We start from the raw sequence: 12,245 nt of genomic DNA, 5'->3' as shown, positions 1-12,245 counted from the left end.
GCTCTTTGACATACCCCATTTCTATTGTCTATTATATTTTCATATGTGTGTCTCTTTGACATACCCCATTTCTGTTGTCTATATTATATTTTCATATGTTTGTCTCTTTGACATACCCCATTTCTATTGTCTATATTCTATTTTCATATGTGTGTCTCTTTGACATACATCATTTCTATTGTCTATATTCTATTTTCATGTGTGTCTCTTTGACATACATGTGTACTGGCATTTCTATTGTCTATATTCTATTTTCATGTGTGTCTCTTTGACATGCATGTGTACTGGCATTTCTATTGTCTATATTATATTTTCCTATGATGTATGTGATATTTCTATTGCTATATCACCATACACAGATGTGTAATTGTCTACACTGCTTGCTATTACTGGTGCATGTGTATGCAGCTGCTTTTTGGAAATATCCTGTATGATTAAGAAAGACAACTAGATTGACTTTGAGCTCAATATTGTATTAATTAAAAATTAATGTTCCTTTGGTTCTGTTTCTTCACTTTTCATTTCCTGCAAGTAGAAATAAAAGAACAGAGTTTCAATGTCCACCTAGTCGCACATTTTTAGCTCATCACTTGGCGTCCGTCATCGTCGTCGTTAACTTTTTACATTTTTAACTTCTTCTAGAGAACCACTGAATGGATTGGAAACAAAATATAGCATGAATGTTCCTTATGAGGTGCTGACCAAGTGTTGTTACTTTGTTGCCGATCCATCATCCAAGATGGCCACCAGCGGGGGGCTTAGTTTAACAAAGGACCCTACGGGAAATACATACAAATGTCTTCTTTTAGAGAACCACTGAATGGAATGAAAGCAAATATAGCAATATTAAACCAAATTTGGCCTCAAACATTATTATAAGTATCTGTTATGATTTTTATCTTTTTTTATATGATTTCAAAAACCCAAGTAGAGTCATGTGAGCGACACAGGCTCTTGAGAACCTCTAGTTCATCTATCAAGGGGCAATATTTACAAAAAACAACATGTTTTTTTGTTCTCAAAAATATTTATAAATAAAAAATATGCTTGGGGGAAAAAAAGTTCTTTTTCTTGTATACTAAATATTTCAAACTGACCTTCAAGGGCATTACTATAATAGTATACTATAAGTTTAATAAAAAAAATTGAGAGCATTTACAAGGCCATTTTCCATAAATTTAATATTTCCAAGAGGCATAACTCTTTTGAAAAAATTCAATCGGCCATCATTACAACTGCCAGTTGGACATCTACACCTTACAATAATTCCATACACCAAATATAGTAAGTATAACTTATTGCTTCTAATACCTGGGATATTGACCACGAAAACTTTCTGACAGAGTAGACAGACACTAGCTATAGGACCTTGCAAGGCACCCACATACTAAGTAAATAGAAATATTCTATTACCATGATTACTATAAATAATATTAATAAGAGAGAAATTAACATTACAAAAAAACTTTAACCACAGACTGAACCTAAACTTTAGGACAGCGACGCCGCCCCTGGCAGAGTCTTGGATCACTGTCTCGCTTTCGTGAAATAAATTTGCAAGCTTGACAAAAAGCAGAACATGTATTTCAGAAATAGAAATTCTATGCAATTATTAATACTTATATGCTGTTATGGTCCTACATATTCTTGTGTGTTCAATATTTTGGCATTACACAAAGTCATGCTTTCTTAGACTGTTTGAAATAACAAATGTTTTGTTGTTACATTAATTGATTAAATCTGTTGAATGTGAATTGATAGATATTTTAGTTTGGGAAAACATAATTTTTGCATCTTTTATTATTTTGTTATTTCTTTTTTAAGTGCTTGTTGATGAGTCCAGCCCTTTCTGGCTGATTTTGACATTTGTTTCTTATGTTGGGTGCTGTCTGCCATACTGTGTGTAGTTTTATTTTTTTCATTGGTTCACATTTTTTCATCCTTATACAAGTTATAGCAATAATAGGTTACTTTATGGTATGGATTTTGATCATTGTTTATGGCTGTACAGTGACCAGCAAATGTTAACATCTTCGTCCTTTGGTTTTTTAATTGATAGTTGTCCTATTGAGAATCATACATGTACCTCATCTCCTCATACATGTTAAACATGTTATATCTATATGCTGGTTCATAAAAAATCTTAAAAGGAAATTATTCAATTGTTATATGTTTGAAAACTCTTTCATATAATGCAAAAACAATAATTGATTGATTTTCTAGCTTATTTTTATGTTCAGTGGCAAATATTTTATGTATATTCAAGAAGAGAACAACTTTTAAATATACAATTCATATTACATTGTAATATAAACAAATGCTATAATTTTTTTAACTTCTGACATCTCATGGGGGCATTGGGGGGTTCTGATCCCGGATCCCGCTTACTGTTTTGTCAGATTCCCGTATCCCGCTTACACTATGTAAGTAAGCAATTCTCATTTTTTTTGTAATTTCCCGTTTCCCGCTAGACTTCATTTCCCGTTTTCACGGCACAATAATTTGACTTTCACGTGTCACGCATACAAAAAATCGGCAATCCCGGGTCACGCTTAGACCCCAATGAGACCCACCTCATGCGTGTGTGTGTGTGTGTGGAGCAGAAGAAGGATTCCTTGATAAAATTGAGAATGGAAATGGGGAATGTGTCAAAGAGACAACAACCCGACCATAGAGCAGACAACAGCCGAAGGCCACCAAATTGATGCATACTTGACATCAGAAAGACATAAATAAACAACAGTATACATGATATACATGCTGTAACATGTACCGGTACAATTACACTTGAAAAAGTTTTAAATAGATAACATTAAATTATTTAAATTAACTGCAATTCTACAGATGAACTTACTTTGCAATTGATACCAGTTCTTTTTGCCTGACATCCGCACCTACATGTACACCAGTGATTCTAATACTGTACTTTCCTTTCATTTGGTAACCATGGTAACAAGCTAAAATTGTAAATCTTAATTTAATCCAGAAGTCCAGACAAAAACAAGATCATTTTTGTAGACGTAGTATGAACTGATGCTCACTAATTTTATTTTTACTTTTGAGTGAATGGAAACAATATGTAACAAACAAAAAGATCAACAGTGTAACTAATATTAATAATATATGTATAGCCTAAGCCCGTCTCAGTATAGTAATAACTTTTTCTAATATAAAATGATCTACTCTGCTGTCTACAGTTTAAAATAAAATGCTCCCCAGGGTGCAGCTTGATATGACCACAGAGGACGAACCCCAAACAGATGGGGCAAGTATTGACACAAAATACAAGCTTGATACAGCTCTGAATTTGGTTTGTGATTAAATATTTGACACAGCATACATGGCATAGGTTTCTGACACAGAATGAATGTGGTTTAAGAACTTAAAAATTTCAAATTAGACATTTACCTATTATGGTCCAATATCCTAAATCTAAATACATGGTTAACATTAGATTCAGCATATAAAAGAACCCCAAGAATTCAATTTTTTGATGAAATCAAACAAAGTTTAATTATGGACCCTTTTAACCTCAATGTGGACCAATTTGATAACGAAGCCCAAAAATCAAAAATCTAAATACATGGTTAGATTCAGCATATCAAAGAACCCCATATATTCAATTTTTTTTTAAACTCAAACAAAGTTAAATTTTGCACCCGATTTGGACCAACTTGAAAACTGGGCCCATAATCAAAAGTCTAAATATATGTTTAGTTTCAGCATATCAAAGAACCCTAAGAATTCAATTTTGTTAAAATCAAACTAAGTTTTATATTGGACCCTTTGGACCTTAATGTACACCAATTTGAAAACGGGACAAAAATTAAAAATCTAAATACACGGTTAGATTTGGCATATCAAAGAACCCCAAGAATTCAATTTTTTGATGAAATCAAACAAAGTTTAATTATGGACCCTTTTAACCTCAATGTGGACCAATTTGATAACGAAGCCCAAAAATCAAAAATCTAAATACATGGTTAGATTCAGCATATCAAAGAACCCCATATATTCAATTTTTTTTTAAACTCAAACAAAGTTAAATTTTGCACCCGATTTGGACCAACTTGAAAACTGGACCCAAAATCAAAAATCTAAATACATGTTTAGATTCAGCATATCAAAGAACCCCAAGAATTCAATTTTTGTTAAAATCAAACTAAGTTTAATATTGGACCCTTTGGACCTTAATGTAGACCAATTTGAAAACGGGACCAAAAATTAAAAATCTAAATACATGGTTAGATTCGGCATATCAAAGAACCCCACTAATTCAATTTTTGATGAAATCAAACAAAGTTAAATTTTGGACCCTATGGACCTCAATGTTGACCAATTTAAAAATGGGGCCCAAAATCCAAAAATTTAATACATGGTTAGATTCAGAATATTAAAGAACCCCAAGAATTCAGGAATAAAACCCCATTGAAATTGGTCAAGAAATAAGCAATTTATACAAAGTATTAGAAAAGTATTGTTATTGGCCCCTAATTCCTAAACAGTTAGTGTCATAACCCCCAAATTCAATTCCAACCTTCCTTTTTTGGTATGGAACCTTGTGGTACAATTTCAGAAAGATCCATACACTTACACACAAGTTATATTGTTTGGAAACTAGTAAAATGCTTATTTTGACCCCTTTTTAGGCCCTTAATTCCTAAACTGTTGGGACCATAACCCCCAAAATCAATTCCAACCTTCCTTTTGTGGTTTCAAACCTTGTATTTAAATTTCATAGAGATCCATTCACTGAAACTAAAGTTATTGTCCAGAAACTAAGTGTTTTTGGACGACGCGGACAACAACGACGATGTGAAACCAATATATATATGACTGCAAATTTTTAACATTAAGGCCTTAACTCTTGATGTTTAGTAAATCTTGATTTCCTGTTAAATAGGCAAAATTGTTTAAATACACCATTTATAGGCATGTTGTGGAATCTCAATAAATACTTATGATTGCAATGTTCGTTTAATCGTCGTTGTAGCTATGAAATCTATACAATAACGTCATTCACTACAACGTTAGGGTTACAACGTTACCATAGTTCAATGTTAGTACTTCACGTCATGTGACGTGTACTATTTTCCGACAAGGAAATATTAACTCATGAACATAATATGTTGTCATTTGTGTTACCATCCATACTTCATGCATTTAATAAAAGAACAGCTTTTCAATGTACCTCGCCAATTGATGGATATACATGTTTAAAATTTGCTATCAAAAAGCAAAAAATATGTATGTTCTTTTAACCTTTTTCATAAATTATAAATAATCTAAAAGAAATGACGACGTGTGTGGGATTGCTTGCAATACAATTTTTCTTACAATATCTATTTCCAAGAGGCATAACTCCTGTAAACATATTTGATCAGCACTTATTTTCTAACTCATAAAAGCCTATGCTGATATACATGTAGACATACATGTAAATGTAATTTATGAATTATAAAAATATCTGACAATAAATGTGGATAGTGTCCAAATGTGGACACAGATGATGCCCCCGCTTGCATATCATATAGTTATAAAGGGACATAACTGAAGAACGGTAAAAGTGACGCTACCCAAAAATTTTGTGGTAATAAGCATTGTGTGTAAGTCTCATAACATTCGGTTGAGGCTAACTCAAGTAGAGAACAGAAACTAAAAATTCAGCAATTTTTCTATTTGTAAACATGCATAACTTTAGAACGGTTGTGTTTAAGTTTTATAACATTTGGTTGAGACAAACTAAAGTTTTGTGGTAATGAATATTGTGTATAGGTTTCATAATGTTTGGTTGAGGCAAACTTAAGTTACCGAATGGAAACTAAAAATTTTGCAATCTTTCGATTTATAAAGGGGCATAACTCAATAATGGTTAAAGTGACACAAGTTACCCAAATTCAACTTGATCTGTGTTTTATCAGTGGAAGTCAAAATTAAACATTGCATTGTATTTATTGTAGTTGATTCAACTTTAATCATGGACAAAGGAAGATAACTCCAATTTTAAAAATAACTTGATATTTAGAAGAAAATAAAAATTTAGCAATTTTTCCATTTATAAAGGGACATAACTCTAGAACGGTTAAAGTGATGCCACCAAAATTCAAACTTGATCTGTGTTTTGTGGTAATAAGCATTGTGTATAAGTTTCATAACATTTTGTTGAGGCAAACTTAAGTTAGAGAACGGAAACTAAAAATTTTGCAATTTTTCCATTTATAAAGGGGCAAAACTCTAGAACGGTTAAAGTGACGCCACAAAAATTCATACTTGATCTGTGTTATGTCGAAATTAGCATTGTGTATAAGTTTCATCACATTTAGTTGAGGCAAACTTAAGTTAGAGAACGGAAACTAAAAATTTTGCAATTTTTCCATTTATAAAGAGGCATAACTCTAGAACGATTAAAGTGATGCCACCAAAATTCAAACTTGATCTGTGTTTTGTGGTAATAAGCATTCGGTATAAGTTTCATAATATTTGGTTGAGGCAAACTCAAGTTAGAGAACGCAAACCAATTTTGGGACGTACGTACGTACAGACGGACAAGGGTAAAACTTAATGCCCCCGTGGGGGCATAAAAAAATGTAACCATAACAGTGCTTTACTGGTTATCTTCCATAGAATTTATATTTCAAAGTGAAGTAATTCCTGTATGAATAATTTATCCAAGACATTACTGGTATATATAATAAACCTTTGGTATACATAAATATTACATGAATAAACAAAATATTTAAACAAAGTTATCCTTTTCATTACATACCTCTCATCACAAAATAATTATTGCCTGCTGCTCCTTATATGCACATAAATCAATATGACAATCTATGAATCCATTATACAATCTAGAAAGCAATGCCTCAAATGAATTCTGTTCTGTTGCTTAGATTCTTCTACTTCTTGAAGTACAAAATGTATTTTCATTGAAAATGCTAAAAGAAATAATGTATGACACAGAGCTCCAGATAAGAATTCACAAATTGGGGTTTTTACCCACCATTTTTTTATGTAATTGGGTGATAAAGTTTTTAAATTGCATTATCAATTCCAATTCACCCCTCAAGCAAATATCAAATTGGGTTTTTCACCACCAAGCCCCTTAATGTATTGGGTTTTTTCATCAACACAATATTGAATGTTTAGGCATGTTATAATCACATTATATCAACCCCATGCAGATGTTTTTCCATCTTAAATGTGTTTCTTTCTTTGTATATATGCTAGCTGTTTTATTTGGTTTATTCACTGACGAACAATTGACGTTTAATTTGTGTCCGATTTTAAACGTTCTGCCAGTTTTGTATTTTATCACAACTTATATAAACTGCAGCTGGTGTCACTAGTTGGACAGTTACTAATTACCTTTCTAGATCCCATATGATCACCCCACAGTTTAGTTGGGGTAGGCGTGGCTAAGTGTTTAGATTTTTATGTAATATATGTGAAATTTAGGTGCTGTAAGAAAGTTTTGCCAGTCCTTTCACCTATTTGCCAGATCTACTTTTTAATAAAAATAATAAGTAGTTCCCAGATTTAAGATATACCCCAAAACATTGACCAGCTTTATAGGTTTAATGACGGAGACCACATTCAACTTAAATTTACAGAGTTAAATTTACAAATAATTCTGCAACATCAAATAAATAAATGACAATGTGAAACTGCACTTGCCAATAAGACAACTATCATAAGCATACAGAACAATAAGACCAAAACAAAGAAAGTGTCAAGATGCATTGACGTAAAAACGGATATGTCATTATGTGTATTCACTCATCAACTAAAATGAAAAAAATAATATATAAACTAAAATTATACTTGAATGTTTTTGTTTAATTTAATTTACATAAACCAGGGTTAACTTGTCCCAGCTGATTAGAACTTTTGGTTTCTGATGCTTTCCAACTACATATATCGTGTCATAATTGATTTGGCCTTTCACTGTTTCCAACTGATTTCGTTCTTGACAAAACCCTGTGTTTATCGTTCTAGCAATGTTCTCGTTAAAGTACGCAAACGGGTCTTGTTATCATCATAATAACTTTCCCTAAAGTATCAAAAAGAAGCTGAAAACATGCTTCTATTCAATATTTTTATCGGATATTTACTTTCGTTTTAATTCATTGTATGTTATGATAAATCCCGAGCAATTCGAAAAAAATATGACAACAAGATAAACGCTAATTGGATAAACGCCGAGAAGATCGAAATGTTTTCATAAACACGTGTATATACCTTTTGAGCAACGGAAAATTCCAATAGGGACCCATTTCGGCTACTTGATGCAGGGCTCTATTTTTAGAACGAAAGGACATTTCCAATTATAAATATTATAAAAATAGATTTACCCGACGACTGTAATCAGATAAGGGTAAATAACGCAAACGATAGCGAATAAAAGCGTTAAGAACTCATGGTTTTGGCATATAATTGGGTTTTCCTTTGAATGAATTGGGTTTTTGAACCCTGCAATGGGCAATTGCATTGGGTTTTTAATTATTTGTATTGCGTGATCACGCAAATACGCAGCTTATCTGGAGCTCTGATGACATGTACAAATGTATAGTAAAATGAAGTTACAATATTAATATATCTGCCAAATTTATTGCCTAAAAATTTTTTATATGACAAAATTGGCTTATTTTGATCTTTTAAAACAAGAACAACAGATCTAGACTTGCCCTGAAAAAAAAACTATATAAAAAGTATTAAACTATTTGAATGTTCTAATCCATCTTATGTTTATTAAATCCATATGACCGTTGTATGAAGTGAAGGGGGGGGGGGGGGGGGGGGGGGGGGGGGAGGGGGGGGAAGTATGAAAAAGTTTGTCCTGCATTTCCATTTTTCCACTCTATTCAGTCCTGTCTTTTTTTATTTATAGTTTATCCTGACTTTTGTTTTACATCAATTGTCATCCTGCATTTTTTTGGGGGGCAAAGTGTCTCATCCTGCCTTTTTTTCAAATTTCATCCTAGACCACCCCCCCCCCACACACACACACATAAAAAACAAATGATAGCTCCCTTAAAGGGAAGGTTTGGCACCAATACTAGTCCGACTCCACCACATCCTGTACATTTTTATGCCTGTCCAAAGTCAGGAGCCTGTAATTCAGCGGTTCAAGTTGTCGTTTTTTGACTTTGTTGCTGTATATCATATTTGTTTATTTGTTCCTTGTTTTGTTTATAAATCATTACATGTATCAGTCTGTTAGTTTCCTCATTTGCATTGTTTTACATTTGTCATTTTCATTAAATGTCTTTTATAGCTGACTTTGTGGTATGGGCTTTGCTCATTGTTGTAGTCATCTTGTACCATAACTTATTATAGTTGTTAACTTCTATGTCATTTGATCTCTGGTGGAGAATTGGACTCTTCTCATTGGCAATCATACATGTACCACATCTTCTTATTTTTATATTCACATTAAAGTATATGTTAAGTAGACCATTCTTGCACTCTAGAGGTCCACTTCTTATAATGTACAACATGTACAAGGTGATAAGGCCTGCCGATGTAATAGCCTGGGTCATATTTTTCAGCTTAAAAATATGTGAATAGGTGTGGAAAACTATCAGAAGTATAATACATGTATGATAAGGCTAAGAATTATTAGATGTTTATTGTTATAGTACTCAGTTATAGTAGTCTCAGACTCAGAATAATTAAGGCTTATTGTACTTGTCATATGCAAAGCCTTGTAATTTTCTTAGTTGCAAGTCTTGTTTTGCCTTAAGCATTGTTAAGTTAACATAACATAAGGAATTTGAGCCTCAGATTTGAGCTTTAATCAAATGTGATGATTTTCTCGGTAATGCTAGAATGTGATTCTTTTTCGCTCCAGTATGTCCTGGAATCACTCATAATTAAAATTTGGAAAAGGTTACATGTACATTATTACCTATGCAATGTATGAAAAGGTATATATACATTTTTTAAATCTAAATTAAATGAAAAGGGGGGGAGTAATTGATCCTCAGGGGCACCCTTATCTATTAATTGTAAAATAGCTACTAAATTTAAAAATTTTGCTAGAGATTATAAAGTCGTCTGCACAGTGTCAACAGTCATGGTTTTAAAACAACTGATAAACAAATACAAATATCACACACCATAAGACACAATTATACAGGTCTGTATCAGTTAAAGAATTTAAGTTCTGTAGTGACATTAGATAAACAATTTCAATATATTACATCAAGTATATGATGTCCCCCCCACTTATCAAGTTTGTCTTATTGTCTAAAGCGTTTACATATTATACGGTTATTTGGGATGTATTTGTGTCTTAATCTTATAACATTCTCATTATGACATATAATAAAATAGATAATGAAACGGATTACCCAATGCAATTATATTTATATTACATTATCGTTCTCAGACTCAGGTTTATCGTCTCGTATTGTGTTTTCGACCGTCTTACGTTTTCGACCTAATTCTACATTCACTTCCCGTATGCTGCGCATGTCCGCGTGACGTCATATTCGGCTGCTATAATTAGTAACAATATCAAATAATACCACGTGGTGGTTAAGATGTTCCAAGTAAAGTTAATGTAATTAAGTATTTACGTTTTATTATTTGATATCACATTTTTGTACCCTTTTACTAATACTATTTTTACCTTCAAAAAGAATCTATAAAAAATAAACAAATATTCTAAAAATATGGCCGGGGTACTTTTTGCACGTGAAGTTTACATCCAGGTCATTAAGTCATATGACTGTCAGGTGGTTAGTTGTAATACTTAAAGTTATTTTTATTACGGAAATCTGCATGATCCTTACAGCTTTTTACTAAAAAAAATAAAATATCGATTAATTTTAATTTACAGAAACAACAGTCTGTCAGTGGAAATTACAGACAATACTCACTCCACAATGCCTTCACTTAAGTATTGAACAAAAAAATTACTGTATACAAGATCAAACTTGCTTCCAAAGTGCCTCATGTGAAATGTGTACAACTAGTCAAATAAAGATATCAAAATAATATTTTTTATTTTAAAGTTGTATATGTAACCATTTAATTCATTAAGTCATAAGTTTGATCGCCTCCTAGCAATTTAAATAATTTGATATAGACATTGGCATCAAATTTTAACCAATTCCGGATTTGTACGACATGTCATTTCCGACTTTGGACCAGTTTCTTAGATAGGTCGAAAACACAAGACGCTAGTTTTTGTCAACAAACGTGCCATCGATCTAATGAACTCAAATAAAAAAATAATTTAAGATCGAATATATTTCAGATACAATTATTTTGTGCACAAGTATACTAGTGACTCTCAAAATATTAGGCATGTCTATGTTCAAACATATAAAAGGGAAATTCGGAGAAATATGTTAGTAGGTCGAAAATACAATACACGAGGATACAAATATCTAGTCAAATAGTTTTTCGTGAAAAATAAAGCACACACATCTTCCTGCTTTTATCCAATAATTAAACAAAATGTGAATAATAATATTTACCTTTCGTTGTGCTTTTAGGGTACGTAAAACTATCCATCAAAACAAAAACACTTTCGCTGTTTCGTTGCGTTGACTTTCTATAAATTTTCTATGTTTCGTTCCCCAGTTTCTTCCAGTTAATCGACAAGTCACCCATTTCAATTTATCTTTTTATAATAAATTTTGATTCACCAGTTTGAAAAACCAAAGTTCTTTGTATCATCTATCTCTGTCCATTCAAACTTTTTAAATGACAACAGCAGATCGCATGAGCGTCCATGGATTTTGCGTCATAGTATAAAAAACGGTAACGGTGAAAAGATTTCCGGGTTTCCGTATTCGACGTACCATGCAAGCTTTCGTACTTTACGTATGGTCTGGAATCACGATTGGGGTTTAAGAATATAGAAAATAATGACAAAAAGTGCAAAATAAAGAACAAAAAACAATAAAGAACAGATACTAAAAAAAGCAGAAATATGGAATAAAGAATCATAGAGAATAATGGGATTATTGATAAAAAAAAAAGAATTGAGAATAAAGAACAAACTAAATAAAGAATATTTATTCATATTATTATTTAATATTTATAACTCATTCATTTATTTTACATTATGTTCCATTCAGAATTAGATAGCTCTGCTGTGGGGGTGACATACATGTAGCCCGCTGAGGGCAGACATGTTTTTATCATACGATGATGTGGGATTTAGTGGGAAGAGTAGAAAGTGCACTTTCCTGTTTGAGAAATACACTATATAGATAATGAATGACAAAATG

General features: G+C 32.1%; 1 long non-coding RNA gene across 1 annotated transcript; it reads right to left on the bottom strand.

Annotated features, from left to right (window-relative positions):
* Positions 1–457: 457 nt before the first annotated feature.
* Positions 458–12,004, bottom strand: LOC127719775 (uncharacterized). The gene is made up of 4 exons (XR_007990483.1): positions 11,487–12,004; positions 6,767–6,935; positions 2,855–2,957; positions 458–525 (listed from the first exon to the last, which is right to left on the bottom strand). It is a non-coding gene; the product is annotated as an uncharacterized LOC127719775 (long non-coding RNA).
* Positions 12,005–12,245: the final 241 nt, after the last annotated feature.

This window comes from Mytilus californianus, unplaced genomic scaffold, assembly GCF_021869535.1.
Source record: "Mytilus californianus isolate M0D057914Y unplaced genomic scaffold, xbMytCali1.0.p SCAF_11, whole genome shotgun sequence".
Taxonomy (NCBI): Eukaryota; Metazoa; Mollusca; class Bivalvia; order Mytilida; family Mytilidae; genus Mytilus; species Mytilus californianus.
The sequence above is the reverse complement of the archived record's forward strand: the minus strand, read 5'-3'. Positions and strand labels throughout refer to the sequence as shown.